The following is a 23564-nucleotide window of genomic DNA, read 5'->3' as shown; positions in this document are numbered from 1 at the left end:
ATAGGTAGGTTACTGACCATCTCCTCTCTTCAAAGAAAAAGGTTGATCAATATGTTCCTCAAAACATTAGTTCATTTCAGTTTCTGGTTACTTTTCTAAAGCCCAATCTGTAAATTTCATCTTTTCAAATACAATTCTATAATGTTTTTACATATCTCTTTCACAGTTTCTACTACACGACTTATGATTTCATAGGTGGAAATTAAATTTTCCTCAAATGATCAAGTGTAAGTATACACAGTAAAAAAAAGTTGCATACTAGACTCTATGCACTCAGGTGCAGGGCTCACAATTTTTGACTGATGACCTTCAAAGTACAACAAAGTACAACATGACCAAATTTGATTCTGGTTTTATCCAAGCATGGCACAAAGCAGTACAGCAAAGTTTGGTCCTGGACTTATCTATTCACAAGATTAGTATGAGTATCTTTCATGAGTACATCCAAAATATAGGCTCATTTCAAGATGAAATTATAGACAAAGCTCTTATCAGCTTCATTTGATTTTGTGTGACTGCTTCAACAAATTCTCAAGTTTATGCTTTTCATACATGCATGAAGTATAACTTCACCAGGGTCTTTAAAGATGAATTCATATTCCAGGTTTCACACTTCTAATTTTCCTTTTCTTAATACGAAAATGCAATGCACACACAGACACACACACACACGCACTTAAAATTAGCATAGATATAATTTGTACACCAAGTCTATAATCCCAGCTTTATCTTTTATGAAGTATATCCTGACTAAGAACCTTGAATCTATACAATAAACCTAGCAGTACCTTTAGCAACTTTATTTGACTTTGTATTATAGCAAGAAAAAGCACGCAGACCTGAAGTTTCTGGATGAATTTTTTACAAAACCAAGTTTGAATGTGTTACAACATCAGGATTGTTGATTGTAGCTTCATCAGCTTTTGAGTTATTACTCACAAATCACAGAAAAATGAAATGACAAAAGAACATTGACCTACATAAGTTGGCTAAATATCTACTCATCATTCTCACCAATGCATTTCCTTGCCACTAATGATCTGGTTTTGTAACTGAAATTTTCAGGAAAAAGTAGAGTATGCAAATACTTTCCATCAGAGACATAAGATTTCATATTCATGTTATGGTAACCAAAATTGTGTTTGTTTTACTCTTCAACTATACTCTAGCCAAGATCTACCCTAAAATTAATAAAATCAGTAGACATACTTAGATATCCCCACTGAGTCAGTTATGGTTCCTCTTCATTAATGCAATCAACGTATTTGCCTAGTATGACATATAAAAAAAAAAAAATCATACTATCTTATATACTACCAATCACTCAAAGTGATATATTGTACTTATTGTGCAATTCCAACTATCTGTATAGAAACAACAATCAAGACAACTTGCTGTTGCTAAACATGAAAAACCATAATAAATTAAACACTGCTTTATTGGGGTTTGCAATATCATATGAATGAAATTCTGAATGACTGGAAAAAATATTGTAATTCTAAAAGAATTCAAAATATATCATTGCACTTGAAAATAAGTTCTGAATGGATTAAAAACACAAACTAACTATGTTTAAGAAATATATGCATGGGTACTGTAATCAATTTCATGAATATCTATAAACTAGTGAAACTTTGAAGTTTATGATATGAATCAATATTAACCCATGAAGAGGGTTAACTAAAAGAAGGAGGTCAAAGAAACATAAGGTTGTAATAACCCTTTAATGACAGTCAACATAATATCAACAAATTAATGAGCGGGAATAACAAATATGTATGAAAATAAACCATTATTTGAGAATACTGAGAAATCTTGGACAAATGAAAAGGGGATACGTTCTCTGGAACCATGCAAATGTAAATGCTTGAACTATTGTTAAATTCATTTGGGAGTGTAGTAACATCAACATAATTATACTACTTTCCAGCTTTCTGTTTAATTCTGCAGCAATGGAGGATTTCCACATGCAGTAAAATATAACCATTTAGTAAATTACTCTAAACTCCCAAAATTTAACATATACAGACTGACAGTTCATCATACTGATTTAGATCAGTGGGAAGAATGTTTGGGAATGTGATATATCTTTTTGAAGCAATTGGAACATACTGCAATCAATATGAAAAAAATTATCAAATAGTCATGATCCAATAGCCTTTAATGACAGAAAACATTACTTAAGCCTGCATTACCTCTAGTAGGCATACTGTTATAATAATCTTATTCATGGGGTGATGAAAAAGATGTCTGAGTTACATGTTTTTAAAAAGAGTATAGAATCTTTTCCTTTTTCATGGGTATACGTGCAGAGTTTACTGCTAAATCAGTTGCTTAATTTTTTTTTTTACTACGAGAGGAACTTATGTGATGATATCCTATTTTCAATAATCTGCGGTCAAAGTTTCTCAAAACCAATCAATCAACTTTAACACAGTATTACTTGGTTGTACTTTACAATAAATGAGAAAAGTAAAGATGAAACAAATGAGGATTTGAAGCATGAGAGAAACTGGGTTAGTGAGAAACAACTGAAAGATGAAAGAAACTGGGGTAGCATGACAATATGGTAATGGATAATGGAATAAAAGAAACAAATATAAAAAAGCAACAAATTACCAGATGAAATGAGATGAACATTTAGTGATCCTAAAGAAAAATTTCTATATTTCAAAGGTGAAGAGATTACAAAGAATTTATTAGTACAAGTATCACAATTTACGTCAAAATGTTTGCTGCACATAGATATCAAATACCTTAAAACAGTTTTCAATATGGTCTGTTTACATGAACCTAAAATTGCACAAATAAGTCACACAGGTAGTGCTAACTACTCATTCATACCTCGTTCCTTGTAAAAATATAACCCTGCACTATTTCACAAATAACCATCCACTAGTTACACAGCATTACAATGTCCCATCCTTGCTACCGTTATCTGTACATACTTTATACTCATTGAAAATATATAACTATTTACAATGAGCCTTCAAAAGTCAGCTACAGTACTTCTAACAATCTAAAAAAAACATTTGAACACAAATTCTAAATCTATACAAAAGCTATTAGCAATAATTACATAAATAACATAGGTGATGGTGGAATAGAGTGTTTGTACAGCCTTAAATTCAAACTAACACAAAAGTGAACCAGCGAGGTATGGGGAGATATGTAGGAAAATGGCAAAAGTGAAAGTACCTACATACTTGTGAGTGTCTATAATATTCTGCAATGAGGCAGGGTGGGTGCACACTTGTCACCATGTAAGCTATTCATTTAACATTTCCGTTACACTTCTCCAAGCACATTGCAAATCTGTCAATCCTAGGTTCATCAAGAACTGTTTTCTGATATTCAGTAGCCTTGTTTTTAAGGTTTCTGTACTCACTAGTTCTCATCATTTGAAGTATGATAAGTATTTTCTCTGACTTTTTTATCAAACTTTTATCATATTTTTGTCTGATGCTTTTCCAATATACTACAAGGAATCTCTTTTGAATGAATTGCTATATTTCTTCTATACTATGATTTTTAGTCCTGGTGCATTTTCTCCAATTTTTCAATTTCTTGGGATGCATACGTCATCATATCTCTTTTGCTTATTTTTTTATGAATAAGTTCACATTCATTCAAGCTTTCATGGCAATCCACATACTCTGTTCTCTTAATATTGCATTTTAATTGTCTCAAATTTATCATTTTCAGCTTGTTTTCTTAGTGAATATTAAAGACAGCAGTACTCATTTTCTATTATTAGACTTCTATCTCACATGGTGAAAGTTCTTGTCATTGTACCACCTACTACTTGACTTGCAGGCACAACTTTTCAATACAGTATCTCCAAATTCCAGATTTTCATTTATGATAATTCAGAGGTCTCTGACATTTTCTTCAGTACCAAGTCTTCTCTAGTCAGTCCCCTGTAAAGTGTCAACTTGTTTCTGCAAATCATTCCATGATTTATTCACTTATTTTTTCTACTGCATTCTTTTAAGTTCATCTCTGATCAGTTCATTATACCTGTAATGCAAATCTTTATCAATTTTTTTCTTTATCTTCTGGTCATAACATCTTCCTAATTCTGGCATTATCTTCTAAACACCATCCTGTACTTGCCTTTTTAACTAAGTTATGAAAAATAATGAAACTAATAATGTTCCTTGTGGCACATCTCATGAGATCATCTTCAAAAGAAACAGCTGTTTTTGTTTAATACATTACAGAATGTTCTCTTTGTCAAAAATTCACTCCCAGATTAATATGCTAGCTTAAAATTTACATTTTGCTTCACTAAATCATCTAACAAAAGTTTATGGTATGCATTATCAAATACCTTAGCAAAGTCAAGAGGGAAAAAGAAAAAAGAGAAACTAATGTACCTAACTTCCTACCTATGAGTAGCTACAAGATCTTTACCATTAGGCATGACTAGCACAAAGAACTTACTGTACATGCTGCTTGTTTAACAATATTATTACTCTTTGCTCCTACACATGTTGCATACTCCTCAATTTTGGGTTCATATGGAACTGATTTTATCAATTTGTCTGATATTGTTTTAAAGGCTTCTATGTGCACTCCTTTTGTTTTCTCAAACCATTATTTTTAGTTGGGCTTTTGTATAATTTTGATGTGTTTGCTGGAGTTGGTCTCTGCCAGTTGCCTTTTGAAAGAGAGGCACAAAATAAAAAGAAGTGGCACTGGAGTTCACAAGGTAATGGAGACTTTTGCTGTGGCCACCTCCATGAAGGAGTTCCCAAAAAGAATGGGCATCAGAGATATAGACAGACAGATAGATAGATGTGTGTCATTTTGTTATATAAAGGCTTCTTGAAAACTTAATATAATGTTTCCTTGTTAAGTTTTCAGTCCTAGTTACAATATATTTCTGTAAATTCCTTAAATTTATCCCCATGCATAAATCATGTTATATCTTTCTCTTCTCTTTATTCTATGTAGTTGTAAATCTTTCAGTCTTTCATGGCAATAACTAACTGCTCTTCCTCAATTTTGCTGGCAGGGATTTTCTGAAGTCTCTTCACTTTATCAATTCTAGCATGTTTTCTTAGGTACCATACAAAACAGAAGTATACATTTTTCCTTCCTATATATGTACAGTGAATATTTTCATCATTAGATTTCCCTCATTCAGACTTGATTACCATACACAGAACACAAAAGAATAAATCTTTTTCTTCCTGTATATGTACAATGAATATTTCTATCATCAGATTTCCCCCATTTAGAATAAAAGTTTTCATTTCATATTACTCATTACCTGACTCAACTGTACAGTTTTTTTCAATGTGATCTTCATAATCCAGCTTTTTCATTTATGATAAATCTCAAGTCTTTAAAATTTTCTTTACTCTCAGAATCTTTTCCTAGAAGTCTCTAGTAAGGTGTCACTGCTTTGTTGTTTATCATTCCATCACATTTATTCAAAATTTTCTTCACTGAATTCCATTAAGCTCCCTCTGTCCATTCATGTATATTTCAGGTAATTAATTTTTCATTTTTTCTTCTGGTAGTACTATCTTACTCTACTGTAAGTTGTAAAACACTATAATGTACTTTCACCTCTCTGTCTGTGCCTGAGATGAGTGTTATGAAGAAAACTGAAGCTAAAATTAAAGACATTTCATATCATTGAGTACTTGTTAACAAGTCATCAGACATCATTCCATTTGTAACTAAAGGAAGTCCAAGATTCAATTTGTTTTGAATAGAGTTCGTCTGAATTTACATCAAAGCCAAATTTCATACTCAATCCTTGATAAAAGTTGCAGTTGTTTTAAAATCAAATCACTTTTGTGTAAGATGTGGGGATGTTGTGCTATTTACTAAGGCAAAAAAGGAAGAGTAAAGCGTCTGAAATTCTGGATCATAAAAACTAAAGGAGAACAATACCCTTGAAAGTTAGATAAAAAATATTTGGATGTTATGAAGATGGTGAACATGCTATCAACATTATCATCATAAAGTTGCTTCTGGCAACTACAGTAATCTTTGGGAGTACACCCCATCCCCAACATATGTCAGTTCCAGTCTGACAGACCATTCAGATCTCAAAATGGACATAAGTCGGATGCATGTCAGCTTGGCATGTAAACATCATATACCTGTACAGGATTCTTTTATTCTACTCAATTTCTATCATGATTATCTCATTCTTTATCAACCAGCTTTATTATATGATTCTGTAGTTTCTTTTTACATTTTATTAGATTCTTTAGTTCATATTTCATTATTTTCATTTTAATTTCTTTTTCTGGTTGTATGTATGGATGGTCGTAAGTCACAAAGGTCATATATAGAGGATCAGGTGTGCAGTCATGTCAAATAGTTTTTTACTCCAAAGAGGTCTACATTTTCCTGCCACTGGAAGTAGCACAGCTCTGGTCTGCAGGAGTCTTTAGAAAGATCTTGGGTAACGCCTCCATTATTTAACAGAAACTGGTCTTTCTTTGTCTGTTTCCTGGTGGTAACTCACATATGCAGGAAAAGGTGATCAAGTATAATATATAATTTTTTTTTTTTTTTTTTTTGCTGTCTCCTGTGTTTGCGAGGTAGCGCAAGGAAACAGACGAAAGAAATGGCCCAACCCACCCCCATACACAATGTATATACATACACATCCACACATGCAAATATACATACCTATACATCTCAATGTACACATATATATACACACACACACACATACATATATACCCATGCACACAATTCACACTGTCTGTCTTTATTCATTCCCATCACTACCTCGCCACACATGGAATACCATCCCCCTCCCCCCTCATGTGTGCGAGGTAGCACTAGGAAAAGACAACAAAGGCCCCATTCGTTCACACTCAGTCTCTAGCTGTCATACAATAATGCCCGAAACCACAGCTCCCTTTCCACATCCAGGCCCACACAACTTTTGCATGGTTTACCCCAGACGCTTAACATGCCCTGATTCAATCCACTGACAGCACGTCAACCCCGGTATACCACATTGATCCAATTCACTCTATTCCTTGCCCGCCTTTCACCCTCCTGCATGTTCAGGCCCCGATCACACAAAATCTTTTTCACTCCATCTTTCCACCTCCAATTTGGTCTCCCACTTCTCCTCGTTCCCTCCACCTCTGACACATATATCCTCTTGGTCAATCTTTCCTCACTCATTCTCTCCATATGCCCAAACCATTTCAAAACACCCTCTTCTGCTCTCTCAACCACGCTCTTTTTATTTCCACACATCTCTCTTACCCTTACATTACTTACTCGATCAAACCACCTCACACCACACATTGTCCTCAAACATCTCATTTCCAGCACATCCACCCTCCTGCGCACCAACTCTATCCATAGCCCACGCCTCGCAACCATACAACATTGTTGGAACCACTATTCCTTCAAACATACCCATTTTTGCTTTCCGAGATAATGTTCTCGACTTCCACACATTCTTCAAGGCTCCAAGGATTTTCGCCCCCTCCCCCACCCTATCATTCACTTCCGCTTCCATGGTTCCATCCGCTGCCAGATCCACTCCCAGATATCTAAAACACTTTACTTCCTCCAGTTTTTCTTCATTCAAACTTACCTCCCAATTGACTTGACCCTCAAGCCTACTGTACCTAATAACCTTGCTCTTATTCACATTTACTCTTAGCTTTCTTCTTTCACACACTTTACCAAACTCAGTCACCAGCTTCTGCAGTTTCTCACATGAATCAGCCACCAGCGCTGTATCATCAGCGAACAACAACTGACTCACTTCCAAAGCTCTCTCATCCACAACAGACTTCATACTTGCCCCTCTTTCCAAAACTCTTGCATTCACCTCCCTAACAACCCCATCCATAAACAAATTAAACAACCATGGAGACATCACACACCCCTGCCGCAAACCTACATTCACTGAGAACCAATCACTTTCCTCTCTTCCTACACGTACACATGCCTTACATCCTTGATAAAAACTTTTCACTGCTTCTAACAACTTGCCTCCCACTCCATATATTCTTAATACCTTCCACAGAGCATCTCTATCAATTCTATCATATGCCTTCTCCAGATCCATAAATGCTACATACAGATCCATTTGCTTTTCTAAGTATTTCTCACATACATTCTTCAAAGCAAACACCTAATCCACACATCCTCTACCACTTCTGAAACCACACTGCTCTTCCCCAATCTGATGCTCTGTACATGCCTTCACCCTCTCAATCAATACCCTCCCATATAATTTACCAGGAATACTCAACAAACTTATACCTCTGTAATTTGAGCACTCACTCTTATCCCCTTTGCCTTTGTACAATGGCACTATGCACGCATTCCGCCAATCCTCAGGCACCTCACCATGAGTCATACATACATTAAATAACCTTACCAACCAGTCAACAATACATTCACCCCCTTTTTTAATAAATTCCACTGCAATACCATCCAAACCTGCTGCCTTGCCGGCTTTCATCTTCCGCAAAGCTTTTACTACCTCTTCTCTGTTTACCAAATAATTTTCCCTAACCCTCTCACTTTGCACACCACCTTGACCAAAACACCCTATATCTGCCACTCTATCATCAAACACATTCAACAAACCTTCAAAATACTCACTCCATCTCCTTCTCACATCACCACTACTTGTTACCACCTCCCCATTTGCGCCCTTCACTGAAGTTCCCATTTGCTCTCTTGTCTTACGCACTTTATTTACCTCCTTCCAGAACATCTTTTTATTCTCCCTAAAATTTAATGATACTCTCTCACCCCAACTCTCATTTGCCCTCTTTTTCACCTCTTGCACCTTTCTCTTGACCTCCTGTCTCTTTCTTTTATACATCTCCCACTCAATTGCATTTTTTCCCTGCAAAAATCGTCCAAATGCCCCTCTCTTCTCTTTCACTAATAATATTACTTCTTCATCCCACCACTCACTACCCTTTCTAATCTTCTCATGCCACAAGCATCTTTTGCGCAATCCATCACTGATTCCCTAAATACATCCCATTCCTCCCCCACTCCCCTTACTTCCATTGTTCTCACCTTTTTCCATTCTGTACTCAGTCTCTCCTGGTACTTCCTCACACAAGTCTCCTTCCCAAGCTCACTTACTCTCACCACCCTCTTCACCCCAACATTCACTCTTCTTTTCTGAAAACCCATACAAATCTTCACCTTAGCCTCCACAAGATAATGATCAGACATCCCTCCAGTTGCACCTCTCAGCACATTAACATCCAAAAGTCTCTCTTTCGCGCGCCTGTCAATTAACACGTAATCCAATAATGCTCTCTGGCTGTCTCTCCTACTTACATACGTATACTTATGTATATCTCGCTTTTTAAACCAGGTATTCCCAATCACCAGTCCTTTTTCAGCACATAAATCTACAAGCTCTTCACCATTTCCATTTACAACACTGAACACCCCATGTATACCAATTATTCCCTCAACTGCCACATACTCACCTGTGCATTCAAATCACCCATCACTATAACCCAGTCTCGTGCATCAAAACCACTAACACACTCATTCAGCTGCTCCCAAAACACTTGCCTCTCATGATCTTTCTTCTCATGCCCAGGTGCATATGCACCAATAATCACCCATCTCTCTCCATCAACTTTCAGTTTTACCCATATTAATCGAGAATTTACTTTCTTACATTTTATCACATACTCCCACAACTCCTGTTTCAGGAGTACTGCTACTCCTTCCCTTGCTCTTGTCCTCTCACTAACCCCTGACTTTACTCCCAAGACATTCCCAAACCACTCTTCCCCTTTACCCTTGAGCTTCATTTCACTCAGAGCCAAAACATCCAGGTTCCTTTCCTCAAACATACTACCTATCTCTCCTTTTTTCACATCTTGGTTACATCCACACACATTTAGACACCCCAATCTGAGTCTACGAGGAGGATGAGCACTCCCCGCGTGACTCCTTCTGTTTCCCATTTTTAGAAAGTTAAAATACGAGGGGAGGATTTCTGGCCCCCCACCCCCATCCCCTCTAGTCGCCTTCTACGACACGTGAGGAATATATATATATATATATATATCCCTGGGGATAGGGGAGAAAGAATACTTCCCACGTATTCCCTGCGTGTCGTAGAAGGCGACTAAAAGGGAAGGGAGCGGGGGGGCTGGAAATCCTCCCCTCTCAGTTTTTTTTTTAATTTTCCAAAAGAAAGAACAGAGAAGGGGGCAAGGTGAGGATATTCCCTCAAAGGTCCAGTCCTCTGTTCTTAACGCTACCTTGCTAACGCAGGAAATGGCGAATAGTATGAAAGAAAGAAATATATATATATATATATATATATATATATATATATATATATATATATATATATATATATATATATATATATATGAATGTAGGTTTGCAGCAGGGGTGTGTGATGTCTCCATGGTTGTTTAATTTGTTTATGGATGGGGTTGTTAGGGCGGTGAATGCAAGAGTTTTGGAAAGAGGGGCAAATATGAAGTCTGTTGTGGATGAGAGAGCTTGGGAAGTGAGTCAGTTGTTGTTCGCTGGTGGCTGATTAATGTGAGAAACTGCAGAAGCTGGTGACTGAGTTTGGTAAAGTGTGTGAAAGAAGAAAGTTAAGAGTAAATGTGAATAAGAGCAAGGTTATTAGGTACAGTAGGGTTGAGGGTCAAGTCCATTGGGAGGTAAGTTTGAATGGAGAAAAACTGGAGGAAATAAAGTGTTTTAGATATCTGGGAGTGGATCTGGCAGCGGATGGAACCATGGAAGCGGAAGTGAATCATAGGGTGGGGGAGGGGGCGAAAATCCTGGGAGCATTGAAGAATGTGTGGAAGTCGAGAACATTATCTCGGAAAGCAAAAATGGGTATGTTTGAAGGAATAGTGGTTCCAACAATGTTGTATGGTTGCGAGGCGTGGGCTATGGATAGAGTTGTGCGCAGGAGGGTGGATGTGCTGGAAATGAGATGTTTGAGGACAATGTGTGGTGTGAGGTGGTTTGATCGTGTAAGCAATGTAAGGGTAAGAGAGATGTGTGGAAATAAAAAGAGCGTGGTTGAGAGAGCAGAAGAGGGTGTTTTGAAATGGTTTGGGCACATGGAGAGAATGAGTGAGGAAAGATTGACCAAGAGGATATATGTGTTGGAGGTGGAGGGAACGAGGAGAAGTGGGAGACCAAATTGGAGGCGGGAAGATGGAGTGAAAAAGATTTTGTGTGATCGGGACCTGAACATGTAGGAGGGTGAAAGGCGGGCAAGGAATAGAGTGAATTGGATCTATGTGTTATACCGGGGTTGACATGCTGTCAGTGGATTGAATCAGGGCATGTGAAGCGTCTGGGGTAAACCATGGAAAGTTGTGTGGGGTATGGATGTGGAAAGGGAGCTGTGGTTTCGGGCATTACTGCATGACAGCTAGAGACTGAGTGTGAACGAATGGGGCCTTTGTTGTCTTTTCCTAGTGCTACCTCGCACATATGAGGGGGGAGGGGGATGGTATTCCCTGTGTGGCGAGGTGGCGATGGGAATGAATAAAGGCAGGCGATGGGAATGAATAAAGGCAGACAGTGTGAATTGTGTGCATGGGTATATATGTATGTGTCTGTGTGTGTATATATGTGTACATTGAGATGTATAGGTATGTATATTTGCGTGTGTGGACGTGTATGTATGTACATTGTGTATGGGGGTGGGTTGGGCCATTTCTTTCATCTGTTTCCTTGCGCTACCTTGCAAACGCGGGAGACAGCAAAAAAAAAAAAAAAAAAAAAAAAAAAAATATATATATATATATATATATATATATATATATATATATATATATATATATATATATATATATATGTGTGTGTGTGTGTGTATATGAGTGGATGGGCCATTCTTTATGTGTTTCCTGGTGCTACTTTGTTGATATATATATATATATATAGATATATATATATATATATATATATATATATATATATATATATATATATATATATATATATATATACCAGGAGAGACTGAGTACAGAATGGAAAAAGGTGAGAACAATGGAAGTAAGGGGAGTGGGGGAGGAATGGGATGTATTTAGGGAATCAGTGATGGATTGCGCAAAAGATGCTTGTGGCATGAGAAGCATGGGAGGTGGGTTGATTAGAAAGGGTAGTGAGTGGTGGGATGAAGAAGTAAGATTATTAGTGAAAGAGAAGAGAGAGGCATTTGGACGATTTTTGCAGGGAAAAAATGCAACTGAGTGGGAGATGTATAAAAGAAAGAGACAGGAGGTCAAGAGAAAGGTGCAAGAGGTGAAAAAGAGGGTAAATGAGAGTTGGGGTGTGAGAGTATCATTAAATTTTAGGGAGAATAAAAAGATGTTCTGGAAGGAGGTAAATAAAGTGCGTAAGACAAGGGAGCAAATGGGAACTTCAGTGAAGGGCACTAATGGGGAGGTGATAACAAGTAGTGGTGATGTGAGGAGATGGAGTGAGTATTTTGAAGGTTTGTTGAATGTGTTTGATGATAGAGTGGCAGATATAGGGTGTTTTGGTCAAGGTGGTGTGCAAAGTGAGAGGGTTAGGGAAAATTATTTGGTAAACAGAGAAGAGGTAGTAAAAGCTTTGCGGAAGATGAAAGCCGGCAATGCAGCAGGTTTGGATGGTATTGCAGTGGAATTTATTAAAAAAGTGGGTGACTGTATTGTTGACTGGTTGGTAAGGTTATTTAATGTATGTATGATTCATGGTGAGGTGCCTGAGGATTGGCGGAATGCGTGCATAGTGCCATTGTACAAAGGCAAAGGGGATAAGAGTGAGTGCTCAAATTACAGAGGTATAAGTTTGTTGAGTATTCCTGGTAAATTATATGGGAGGGTATTGATTGAGAGGGTGAAGGTATGTACAGAGCATCAGATTGGGGAAGAGCAGTGTGGTTTCAGAAGTGGTAGAGGATGTGTGGATCAGGTGTTTGCTTTGAAGAATGTATGTGAGAAATACTTAGAAAAGCAAATGGATTTGTATGTAGCATTTATGGATCTGGAGAAGGCATATGATAGAGTTGATAGAGATGCTCTGTGGAAGGTATTAAGAATATATGGTGTGGGAGGCAAGTTGTTAGAAGCAGTGAAAAGTTTTTATCGAGGATGTAAGGCATGTGTACGTGTAGGAAGAGAGGAAAGTGATTGGTTCTCAGTGAATGTAGGTTTGCAGCAGGGGTGTGTGATGTCTCCATGGTTGTTTAATTTGTTTATGGATGGGGTTGTTAGGGAGGTGAATGCAAGAGTTTTGGAAAGAGGGGCAAGTATGAAGTCTGTTGTGGATGAGAGAGCTTGGGAAGTGAGTCAGTTGTTGTTCGCTGATGATACAGCGCTGGTGGCTGATTCATGTGAGAAACTGCAGAAGCTGGTGACTGAGTTTGGTAAAGTGTGTGAAAGAAGAAAGCTAAGAGTAAATGTGAATAAGAGCAAGGTTATTAGGTACAGTAGGGTTGAGGGTCAAGTCAATTGGGAGGTAAGTTTGAATGGAGAAAAACTGGAGGAAGTAAAGTGTTTTAGATATCTGGGAGTGGATCTGGCAGTGGATGGAACCACGGAAGCGGAAGTGAATCATAGGGTGGGGGAGGGGGCGAAAATCCTGGGAGTGTTGAAGAATGTGTGGAAGTCGAGAACATTATCTCGGAAAGCAAAAATGGGTATGTTTGAAGGAATAGTGGTTCCAACAATGGTGTATGGTTGCGGGGCATGGGCTATGGATAGAGTTGTGCGCAGGAGGGTGGATGTGCTGGAAGGAGATGTTTGAGGACAATATGCGGTGTGAGGTGGTTTGATCAAGTAATTAATGTAAGGGTAAGAGAGATGTGTGGAAATAAAAAGAGCGTGGTTGAGAGAGCAGAAGAGGGTGTTTTGAAATGGTTTGGTCACATGGAGAGAATAAATGAGGAAAGACTGTCCAAGAGGATATATGTGTTGGAGGTGGAGGGAACAAGGAGAAGTGGGAGACCAAATTGGAGGTGGAAAGAAGGAGTGAAAAAGATTTTGAGTGATTGGGCCCTGAACATGCAGGAGGGTGAAAGGCGGGCAAGGAATAGAGTGAATTGGATCGATGTGGTATACCGGGGTCGACGTGCTGTCAATGGATTGAATCAGGGCATGTGAAGCGTCCGGGGTAAACCATGGAAAGTTCCGTGGGGTCTGGATGTGGAAAGGGAGCTGTGGTTTTGGGCATTATTGCATGACAGCTAGAGACTGACTGTGAACGAATGGGGCCTTTGTTGTCCTTTCCTAGCGCTACCTCCCACACATGAGGGGGGAGGGGGATGTTATTCCATGTGTGGCGAGGTGGCGATGTGAATGAATAAAGGCAGACGGTGTGAATTGTGTGCATGTGTATATATATGTGTACATTGAGATGTATGGGTATGTATATTTGCGTGCGTGGACGTGTATGTATGTACATGTGTATGGGGGTGGGTGGGTGGGTGGTGGCTGATTCATGTGAGAAACTGCAGAAGCTGGTGACTGAGTTTGGTAAAGTGTGTGAAAGAAGAAAGTTAAGAGTAAATGTGAATAAGAGCAAGGTAATTAGGTACAGTAGGGTTGAGGGTCAAGTCAATTGGGAGGTAAGTTTGAATGGAGAAAAACTGGAGGAAGTAAAGTGTTTTAGATATCTGGGAGTGGATCTGGCAGTGGATGGAACCATGGAAGCGGAAGTGGATCATAGGGTGGGGGAGGGGGCGAAAATTCTGGGAGCCTTGAAGAATGTGTGGAAGTCAAGAACATTATCTTGGAAAGCAAAAATGGGTATGTTTGAAGGAATAGTGGTTCCAACAATGTTGTATGGTTGCGAGGCGTGGGCTATGGATAGAGTTGTGCGCAGGAGGATGGATGTGCTGGAAATGAGATGTTTGAGGACAATATGTGGTGTGAGGTGGTTTGATCGAGTAAGTAACGTAAGGGTAAGAGAGATGTGTGGAAATAAAAAGAGCGTGGTTGAGAGAGCAGAAGAGGGTGTTTTGAAATGGTTTGGGCACATGGAGAGAATGAGTGAGGAAAGATTGACCAAGAGGATATATGTGTCGGAGGTGGAGGGAACGAGGAGAAGTGGGAGACCAAATTGGAGGTGGAAAGATGGAGTGAAAAAAATTTTGTGTGATCGGGGCCTGAACATGCAGGAGGGTGAAAGGAGGGCAAGGAATAGAGTGAATTGGATCGATGTGGTATACCGGGGTTGACGTGCTGTCAGTGGATTGAATCAGGGCATGTTAAGCGTCTGGGGTAAACCATGGAAAGCTGTGTAGGTATGTATATTTGCGTGTGTGGACGTATGTATATACATGTGCATGGGGGTGGGTTGGGCCATTTCTTTCGTCTGTTTCCTTGCGGTACCTCGCAAACGCGGGAGACAGCAACAAAAAAGAAAAAAAAATATATATATATCCCTGGGGATAGGGGAGAAAGAATACCTTTCTAAAACAAAGAACAAAGAAGGGGGCCAAATGAGGATTTCCCTCAAGGCTCAGTCCTCTGTTCTTAACACTACCTCGCTAACACAGGAGAATCCTAGCGGTGTGTGTATGGAAACAGTGACTTGCACCAAGGATGTATGCTGGGTTCACTGAGCTGCATGTCAAAAGTGCAGACTTGACCTGAGGGACATTGGCTGTTGCTCAGCAAGGACTGCCACACGCCCAGATCCCCATGTATGTATGGATCAAATTGACCGGAAGGACATGATGTAACGAGATGATGCTCCCATACGTGAACTTTTAACACCAGTGACTAAGCAGATCCACTAGTCAGTGTTATGCTGTGCAGCAGGAATTAAAGTGTATTGCTTGTTTTGAAGTGTTTAGCTTCATCAACTAAATTTTCTTTAAACTTGTGAATTCGAGTGTTTTAGTTATTACTAGCAGAAGTGTCTGGATGCATGCCATATTATTTCTACAACTGTTATTAAATTAGATATTAAAGGTAAGAATATCTGTGGCCTTTTTACAGCCTACAGCAATATTGTGGTCCCAGTATGCTCGGCAGTCCACTGGCCTAGTAGGGTCATTAATGTTCTCATTAAGGGGTTTAACTTAAACCATGGCTTATAGGCCCCCATGTTAATCTTACTTGATCATCATCAACTATCAAGCAACGAGTAGTAACAACACTCATCTTTTTTTGTACCCCTACACACAGACGCGCGCGCGCGCGCGTGTGTGTGTGTGTGTGTGTGTGTGATGAGAAGAGTCGTGAGTAAGCGAACTTGGAAAAGAGACTTATGTCAAGAAACACCAAGAAGGATCAAGCACAGAATGGTAAAAGGAGAAAGTATATAAACCTTGAGGGGTGGGTAAGGAATAAGAGGTATTATGGAAGCAGTGCTGGCATGTGTGAGAGATGTACATGGCATGCAAAAGATGGGAGGTGGGCAGATTAGCATGGGTAGTGAGGGTTGGGATGACAAAAGTGAATTTGTTAGTGAAAGAGATAAGAAAGGCATTTGAGCAGTACTTACAGGGATGGAGTGCAAATGATTACAAGATGTATGACGGAAAGTGGCAAAAGGTCAAGAGGAAGGTGAAGGGGCTAAAAAAAGATGGCAAATGAGATTTCAGGTGAGCTAGTACCAGTAAGAGCATTAGACTAGGGAGGAGCAGTGTGGTTTCAGCAGCAGTAGAGGATGTGTGGATCAGGTGTTTGCTTTAAAGGATGTAAGAGAAATACTTGGGGAAACAGAGGGATTTGTATGTGGCACTTATGGATCGGGAGAAAGCATACCATAGCGATGATAGACAAGCCCTGAGGAAGATCTTAAAAATATAAGGTATGGGAGAAAAGCTGTTTAAAGCAATGAGTTTTCATCAAGGTAGTAAGGTATGTGTATGAGTAAAAAGTGAGAAGGAAGAAAGGAGAGAGAATGATTTTGTGTGAAGGTTGGTCTGTAGCAGGGATGTTTGATGTTGCCATGGCTGTTTAATTTGATTCTGGATGGGGTGGTAATGGAGGTAAATGTGAGTCTTGGAGAGAGGGGCAAGTATGCAGTCTGTAAGGGATGATGGGGCCTTAGAAGTGACTCAGATGTTTGCTGATGATACAGCACTGGTTGCAGATTCAAGTGAGAAACTGAAGAAGGTGGTAACTGGGTTTGGAAGTGTGTGTTGAAAGCAGGAAGTTGACAGTAAATGTGAATAAACATGAATAAACAGAGATTAATAGGTTTCGCAGGGTTAAGGGATAGGTTAGCTGGGGTGTGAGACTAAATTGAGAAAAAATTGGAGGAAGTAGAGTATTCTAGTTCCCTGGGAGTGGACATGGCAAAGAATGGAATTAATGGAGAAAAAATTGGATGAAGAGTATTTTAGTTATCTGTGAGTGGACATGGCAGTGAATGGAACTAATGGAGAAAAAATTGGAGGAAGTGGAGTAGTTTAGTTACCTGGGAGTGGACATGGCAGTGAATGGAACTATGGAAGAGTAAATGAGTCAAAGGGTGACTGAGGGGGTGAAGGTTCTGAAATTGCTGATGGAATAATGAAAAAGGAAATGAGTCATAGGGTGGGTGATAGGGTGAAGGCTCTGGAAGTACTGAAGAATGTGTGGAAGGAGAGATCATTATCTGGGAGGGCAAAAATGAGTATGTTTGAAAGTATAGTAGTCACACCAATATTATATAGATGCAAACATGGGCTACCGACAGATAAGGCTGTACAGAGGAGGGTGGATGAGATGGAAATGAAATGTTCAGGGACAATATGTGGTGTGAAGTGACGAAAGGGTAAAAGAGATATGTGATATTAAAAAGTGTGTTTTTGAGAGCTGAAGAAAGTGTGCTGATTTGGCTTGAACATATGGTAGAATAAGTTGGGAAAGGTTCACAAAGAGGATAAATGAGTCAGAAGTGGATAGAACAAGGAGACCAAAGGAATTAAACTGGAGATGGAAGGATGGCATAAAAATCACTTGAGCAACTGAGACCTTAACAGGCTAGAGGGTGAAATGTGTGCACGCGACAGAGTGAATCGGAACAATGTGGTATACAGGGGTCAATGTAATGTCAGTGGACTGAAACAGGGCATGTGAAGTATCCACAGTAAACCACGGAAAGGGTTGTAGGGTCTGACTTGGACTGGTAGCTACCTCACTAATGATGGAAATGGCAATCATGTATGCAGTCTAGTGTGGATGAGAGGGCTTGGGAAGTGAGTCAGTTGTTGTTCGCTGATGATACAGCGCTGGTGGCTGATTCAGGTGAGAAATGCAGAAGCTGGTAACTGAGTTTGGTAAAGTGGGTGAAAGAAGAAAGTTGAGAGTAAATGTGAATAAGAGCAAGGTTATTAGGTTCAGTAGGGTTGAGGAACAAGTTAATTGGGAGGTAGGTTTGAATGGATAAAAACTGGAGGAAAAGAAGTGTTTCAGATATCTGGGGGTGGATTTAGCAGCGGATGGAACTATGGAAGCGGAAGTGAGTCACGGTGGGGGAGGGGGCGAAGGTTCTAGGAATGTTGAAGAATGTGTGGAAGGTGAGATCATTATCTGGAGAGCAAAAATGGGTATGTTTGAAGGAATAGTGGTTCCAACAATGTTATATGGTTGCGAGGCATGGGCTATAGATAGGGTTGCGCAGAGGAGGGTGGATGTTTTGGAAATGAAATGTTTGAGGACAATATGTGGTGTAAGGTGGTTTGATCGAATAAGTAATGAAAGGGTAAGAGAGATGTATGGTAATAAAAAGAGTGTGGTTGAGAGAGCAGAAGAGGGTGTTTTGAAATGGATTGGTTATATGGAGAGAGTGAGTAAGGAAAGATTGACAAAGAGGATATATGTGTCACAGGTGGAGGGAACGAGGAGAAGTGGGAGACCAAATTGGAGGTGGAAGGATGGAGTGAAAAAGATTTTGAGTGATCAGGGTCTGAACATATGGGAGAGCAATAGGCGTGCAAGGAATAGAGCGAATTGGAACGATGTGGTATACCGGGGTGGACGTGCTGTCAATGAATTGAACCGGGGCATGTGAAGCGTCTGGGTTAAACCTTGGAAAGTTTTGTGGGGCCTGGCTGTGGAAAGGGATCTGTGGTTTGGGTGCATTACACAGGACAGCTAGAGACTGAGTGAACAAATGTGGCCTTTTTTTTTTTGTCTTTTCCTAGTGCTACCTCGTGGACATGCAGTATGGGGGGGCTGCTATTTCATGTGTTGCAGGGTGGCAACGGGAATGTATGAAAGCAGCTAGTATGAATATGTTTCTTTTTCTTTCTTTTAAACTATTTGCCATTTCCCGCGTTGGCGAGGTAGCGTTAAGAACAGAGGACTGGGCCTTTTTTGGAATATCCTCACCTGGCCCCCTCTGTTCCTTCTTTTGGAAAATTAAAAAAAAAAACGAGAGGGGAGGATTTCCAGCCCCCCCGCTCCCTCCCCTTTTAGTCGCCTTCTACGACACGCAGGGAATACGTGGGAAGTATTCTTAATCCCCTATCCCCAGGGATAAGTATGAATATGTACATGTGTATATATGTATGTGTCTCTGAATGTATATGTATGTATACGTTGAAATGTATAAGAATATATATGTGCGCATGGGGGCATTTATGTATATACATGTGTATGTGGTTGGGTTTAGCCATTCTTTTGTCTGTTTCCTTGCACTACCTCACTAATGCGGGAGATGGTGATTAAGTAAAATAATAATAATATATATATATATATATATATATATATATATATATATATATATATATATATAAGTTTGTTGAGTATTCTTGGGAAACCATATGGGAGGGTATTGATTGTGAGGGTGAAGGCATGTACAGAACATCAGATTGGGGAAGAGCAGTGTGGTTTCATAAGTGGTTGAGGATGTGTGGATCAGGCGTATGCTTTGAAGAATGTATGAGAGAAATACTTAGAAAAACAGATGGATTTGTATGTAGCATTTATGGATCTGGAGAGGGCATATGACAGGGTGGATAGAGATGCTTTGTGGAAGGTTTTAAGAGTATATGGTGTGGGAGGTAAGTTGCTAGAAACAGTGATAAGTTTTTACCAAGGATGTAAGGCATGTGTAAAAGTAGGAACAGAGGAAAGTGATCGGTTCCCAGTGAATGTTGGTTTGCGGCAGGGGTGAGTGATGTCTTCATGGTTGTATAATTTGTTTATGGATGGGGTGGTTAGGGCAATGAATGGTAGAGTTTTGGAGAGAGGAGCAAGTATGCAGTCTGTTGTGGATGAGAGGGCTTGGGAAGTTAGTCAGTCGTTGTATGCTGATGATACAGTGCTGGTGACTGATCCAAGTGAAAAACTGCAGAAGTTGGTGACTGAGTTTGGTAAAATGTGTGAATGAAGAAAGCTGAGAGTAAATGTGAATAAGAGCAAGGTTATTACATTCAGTAGGGTTGAGGGACAAGTCAATTGGGAGGTAAGTTTGAATGGATAAAAACTGGAGGAAGTGAAGTGTTTTAGATATCTGGGAGTGGATTTGGCAGCAGAAGTGAGTCACAGGGTGGGGGAGGTGGCGAAGGTTCTGGGAGCACTGATGAATGTTGTGGAAGGTGAGAACATTATCTCGGAAAGCAAAATTGGTATGTTTGAAGGAATAGTGGTTCGAACAGTGTTATATGGTTGCAAGGTGTGGGCTATAGATAGGGTTGTGCGGAGGAGGGTGGATGTGTTGGAAATGAGATGCTTGAGGACAATATGTGGTGTGAGGTGGTTTGATCAAGTAAATAATGAAAGGGTATGAAAGATGTGAGGTAATAAAAAGTGTGTGGTTGAGAGAGCAGAAGAAGGTGTACTGAAATGGTTTGGTCACAATGAGAGAATCAGTGAGGAAAGATTGACAAAGAGGATATATGTGTCAGAGGTGGAGGGAATGAGGAGAAGTGGGAGACCAAATTGGAGGTGGAACGATGAGGTGAAAAGATTTTAAGCGATCAGGGCCTGAATATGCAGGAGGGTGGGGGCATGCGGGGAGTGGAGTGAATTGGGACGATGTGGTATACCGGGGTCGACGTGCTGTCAATGGATTGAACCAGGGCATGTGAAGCATCTGGGGTTTTGTGGGGCCTGGATGTGGAAGGGGAGCTGTGGTTTCGGTGCATTATACATGACGGCCGGAGACTGAGAGTGAACGAATGTGGCCTTTGTTGTCTTTTCCTAGTGCTACCGTGCCCGCGTGCTGGGGGAGCGGGGTGACATTTCATGTGTGGCAGGGTGGCGACGGGGAATGAATAAAGGCAGCAATTATAAATTATGTACACGTGTATATGTGTATATATTATACACATTATAGTTGATTGCATTTCCCACATTAGGGAGGTTGCGCTGGGAACAAATGAAGAAAGGCCACATCCGTTCACATCTATTCTCTAGCTGTCATGTCTAATGCGCTATAACCACAGGCCCCTACCCACAACTAGGCCCTACATGCTCTGGTTCAGTACACTGACAGCGCATCCACCCTAGTAAACCATATTGTTCCAATTCACTCTACAGCATGTGTGCCTTTCTACTTCCTGTATGTTTTTCTATTCTTAACTGGAAGGTCTGCAAGGTCCAACCTGCCATCCTTCTTCATGAGACAACTGTTGTTTGTTGTATTCAATAAAAGTCTGGCTATTAGACATGATCATTCTGGGTTCTTTCACATCTTCACATTATTTAATTGGTTTATGATAATATCTGTGCCTGTCAGTGTTTAGCACTCATTCTGTCTGTAATAAGAATTTTGAACATGTTTCTTTGTCAGTAATTTTTCATGAAACATTTCCACTGAACTAGCCAATCCCAAGACCAGTGACTGACAACACTATCACAAGCAGCAACTAGTTTGGTTTTAATCCCAACACAGGATAAAACTAGGCTGCACACTGTTCTGGGACAAGGCTAGGCAGCAACTGACTAATGACACTGGGACACTCACCTTTAGCAGCAACTGTCTAACGACATCAACAAAACACAGCCTGACAATAAAAACTCAACTATGCAAACATTAAGTTTGGCACAGAACAAACTGACCTTCAAATGTGGCAACAACTGTCTGATGACACTAGCACAACACTGCCTAACAATAAAAACCAAACTATGCAAACAGCTGATCTACCTAGACATAAAATATAGACAATACTGCCCAATAATAAGAACCAAATTATGCAAAGAGCTGGACCGCCTAGACTTAAAATAAACACGAAGGGCACAAATAATATCTGTCAATATGTCTAAAAATTCAACCAGTTCCTTAGTCACTTTGTAAATTGTCAGCTACTCTGAAAACTGAATTAGGCAGTTTTGAACACTGACTATGACATACATATAACCCACTAAAAATTACAGCAAACCAGAAAAAATATTCAGTAAAAACAACGATGCAACACTCATATTGATGGTGCAGGAGGCAGACACACATGAACTGATAATGGTAAAATCCTAATCATGGAAGAATCTAATCATAGAGAAACAGACTGGGAGATCTTAGATTCTCCTGGAAACAAACTGTCATATCATTAAAGTCCAATATGCATGCCTTGAAAATATGACTATTAGCCTCTAGCATCCAAACATTAATTTTTTCTTCACTACATATCCAAGGTTTTTGTATCCAGAGAAAATATGCTTTTATCTTTACAGAATGAGAGATGTGCAACATTATTCAGCCTGGTAGTATCTATAAAGGGGCTTTTTCATGTATGTCTTAACACTAATTTAGTCTACCTTAAATACTGATGGAATAATTATCGTATTGTTTTTGTTTCATTATAAATAAAATTACTGTATAAATATACTTTATTATTTCTATATACAGATACTGAATATAAAACAGGAAAAATTGGTAAATATGGCATATAGGCACAATCCCCTCCCCTGTAGTGTATGCAGGGTAACTGTTAATGATTGTACTATGGAAGCATCTGACACCTATACACAACCCCCCTCCCTATCCCTACCCACAAACTACCCTTAATGTATTGACAAGAATTCTCAAAGCAAATATATACATCTGAATATGCTGCATTTACTAAGATAAATGTCTATGGATATCTAACAGGTAAACACAATGATGGTAATCACAATGGGTTTTCCGTAAGACACAATGTTACAAATTGGGGTCGCATAACTGGAAAAAATACAAAACATACTTTGTGAAAAATAAGATGAAAACCTTTCAAAATGATTACAAAACAATAATAACACAATATTACAGTACTATAAATGTAAGGCTCCACTGTAGAATTTTCACCCAAATCTTTCTTCAAATCCTCATACAAACTCTTTACTTTCTCTATACTGAAGACCATACTCACAGGCATTTGATACTACTGCTGATCCTCCAGCAATACACATAACTTAAACTTTCCACATTAATCATCAATCCACTCAAATCTCTAATCACTGAAATAGTTGGTAAAGCAGCTGTAGTTTTTCAAATTCGTTTATCTTAACAGTCTTTTGCAATAATTCTCCCTGCTGTTGATGGCAGCAAGTGTGTCCTAGGAAAGTTGGCAGCTTCAGAACACTCAATTATGTCTAATTCTACTTCTATGGTTATTGCTTTCCTCAGCTTTTTAAATTAAGAGTTCTAGAGGCAGCACACTTTCTCTTGTCTGCTATTAAACAGCA

General features: G+C 39.4%; 1 protein-coding gene across 5 annotated transcripts in view; it reads right to left on the bottom strand.

The window, feature by feature from the left end:
* Positions 1–23564, bottom strand: part of LOC139754608 (uncharacterized) — a 385727-nt gene that overhangs the window by 7670 nt on the left and 354493 nt on the right. The window lies entirely within an intron of this gene.

The sequence above is a fragment of the Panulirus ornatus genome, chromosome 17 (genome assembly GCF_036320965.1).
Source record: "Panulirus ornatus isolate Po-2019 chromosome 17, ASM3632096v1, whole genome shotgun sequence".
Taxonomy (NCBI): Eukaryota; Metazoa; Arthropoda; class Malacostraca; order Decapoda; family Palinuridae; genus Panulirus; species Panulirus ornatus.
The sequence above is the reverse complement of the archived record's forward strand: the minus strand, read 5'-3'. Positions and strand labels throughout refer to the sequence as shown.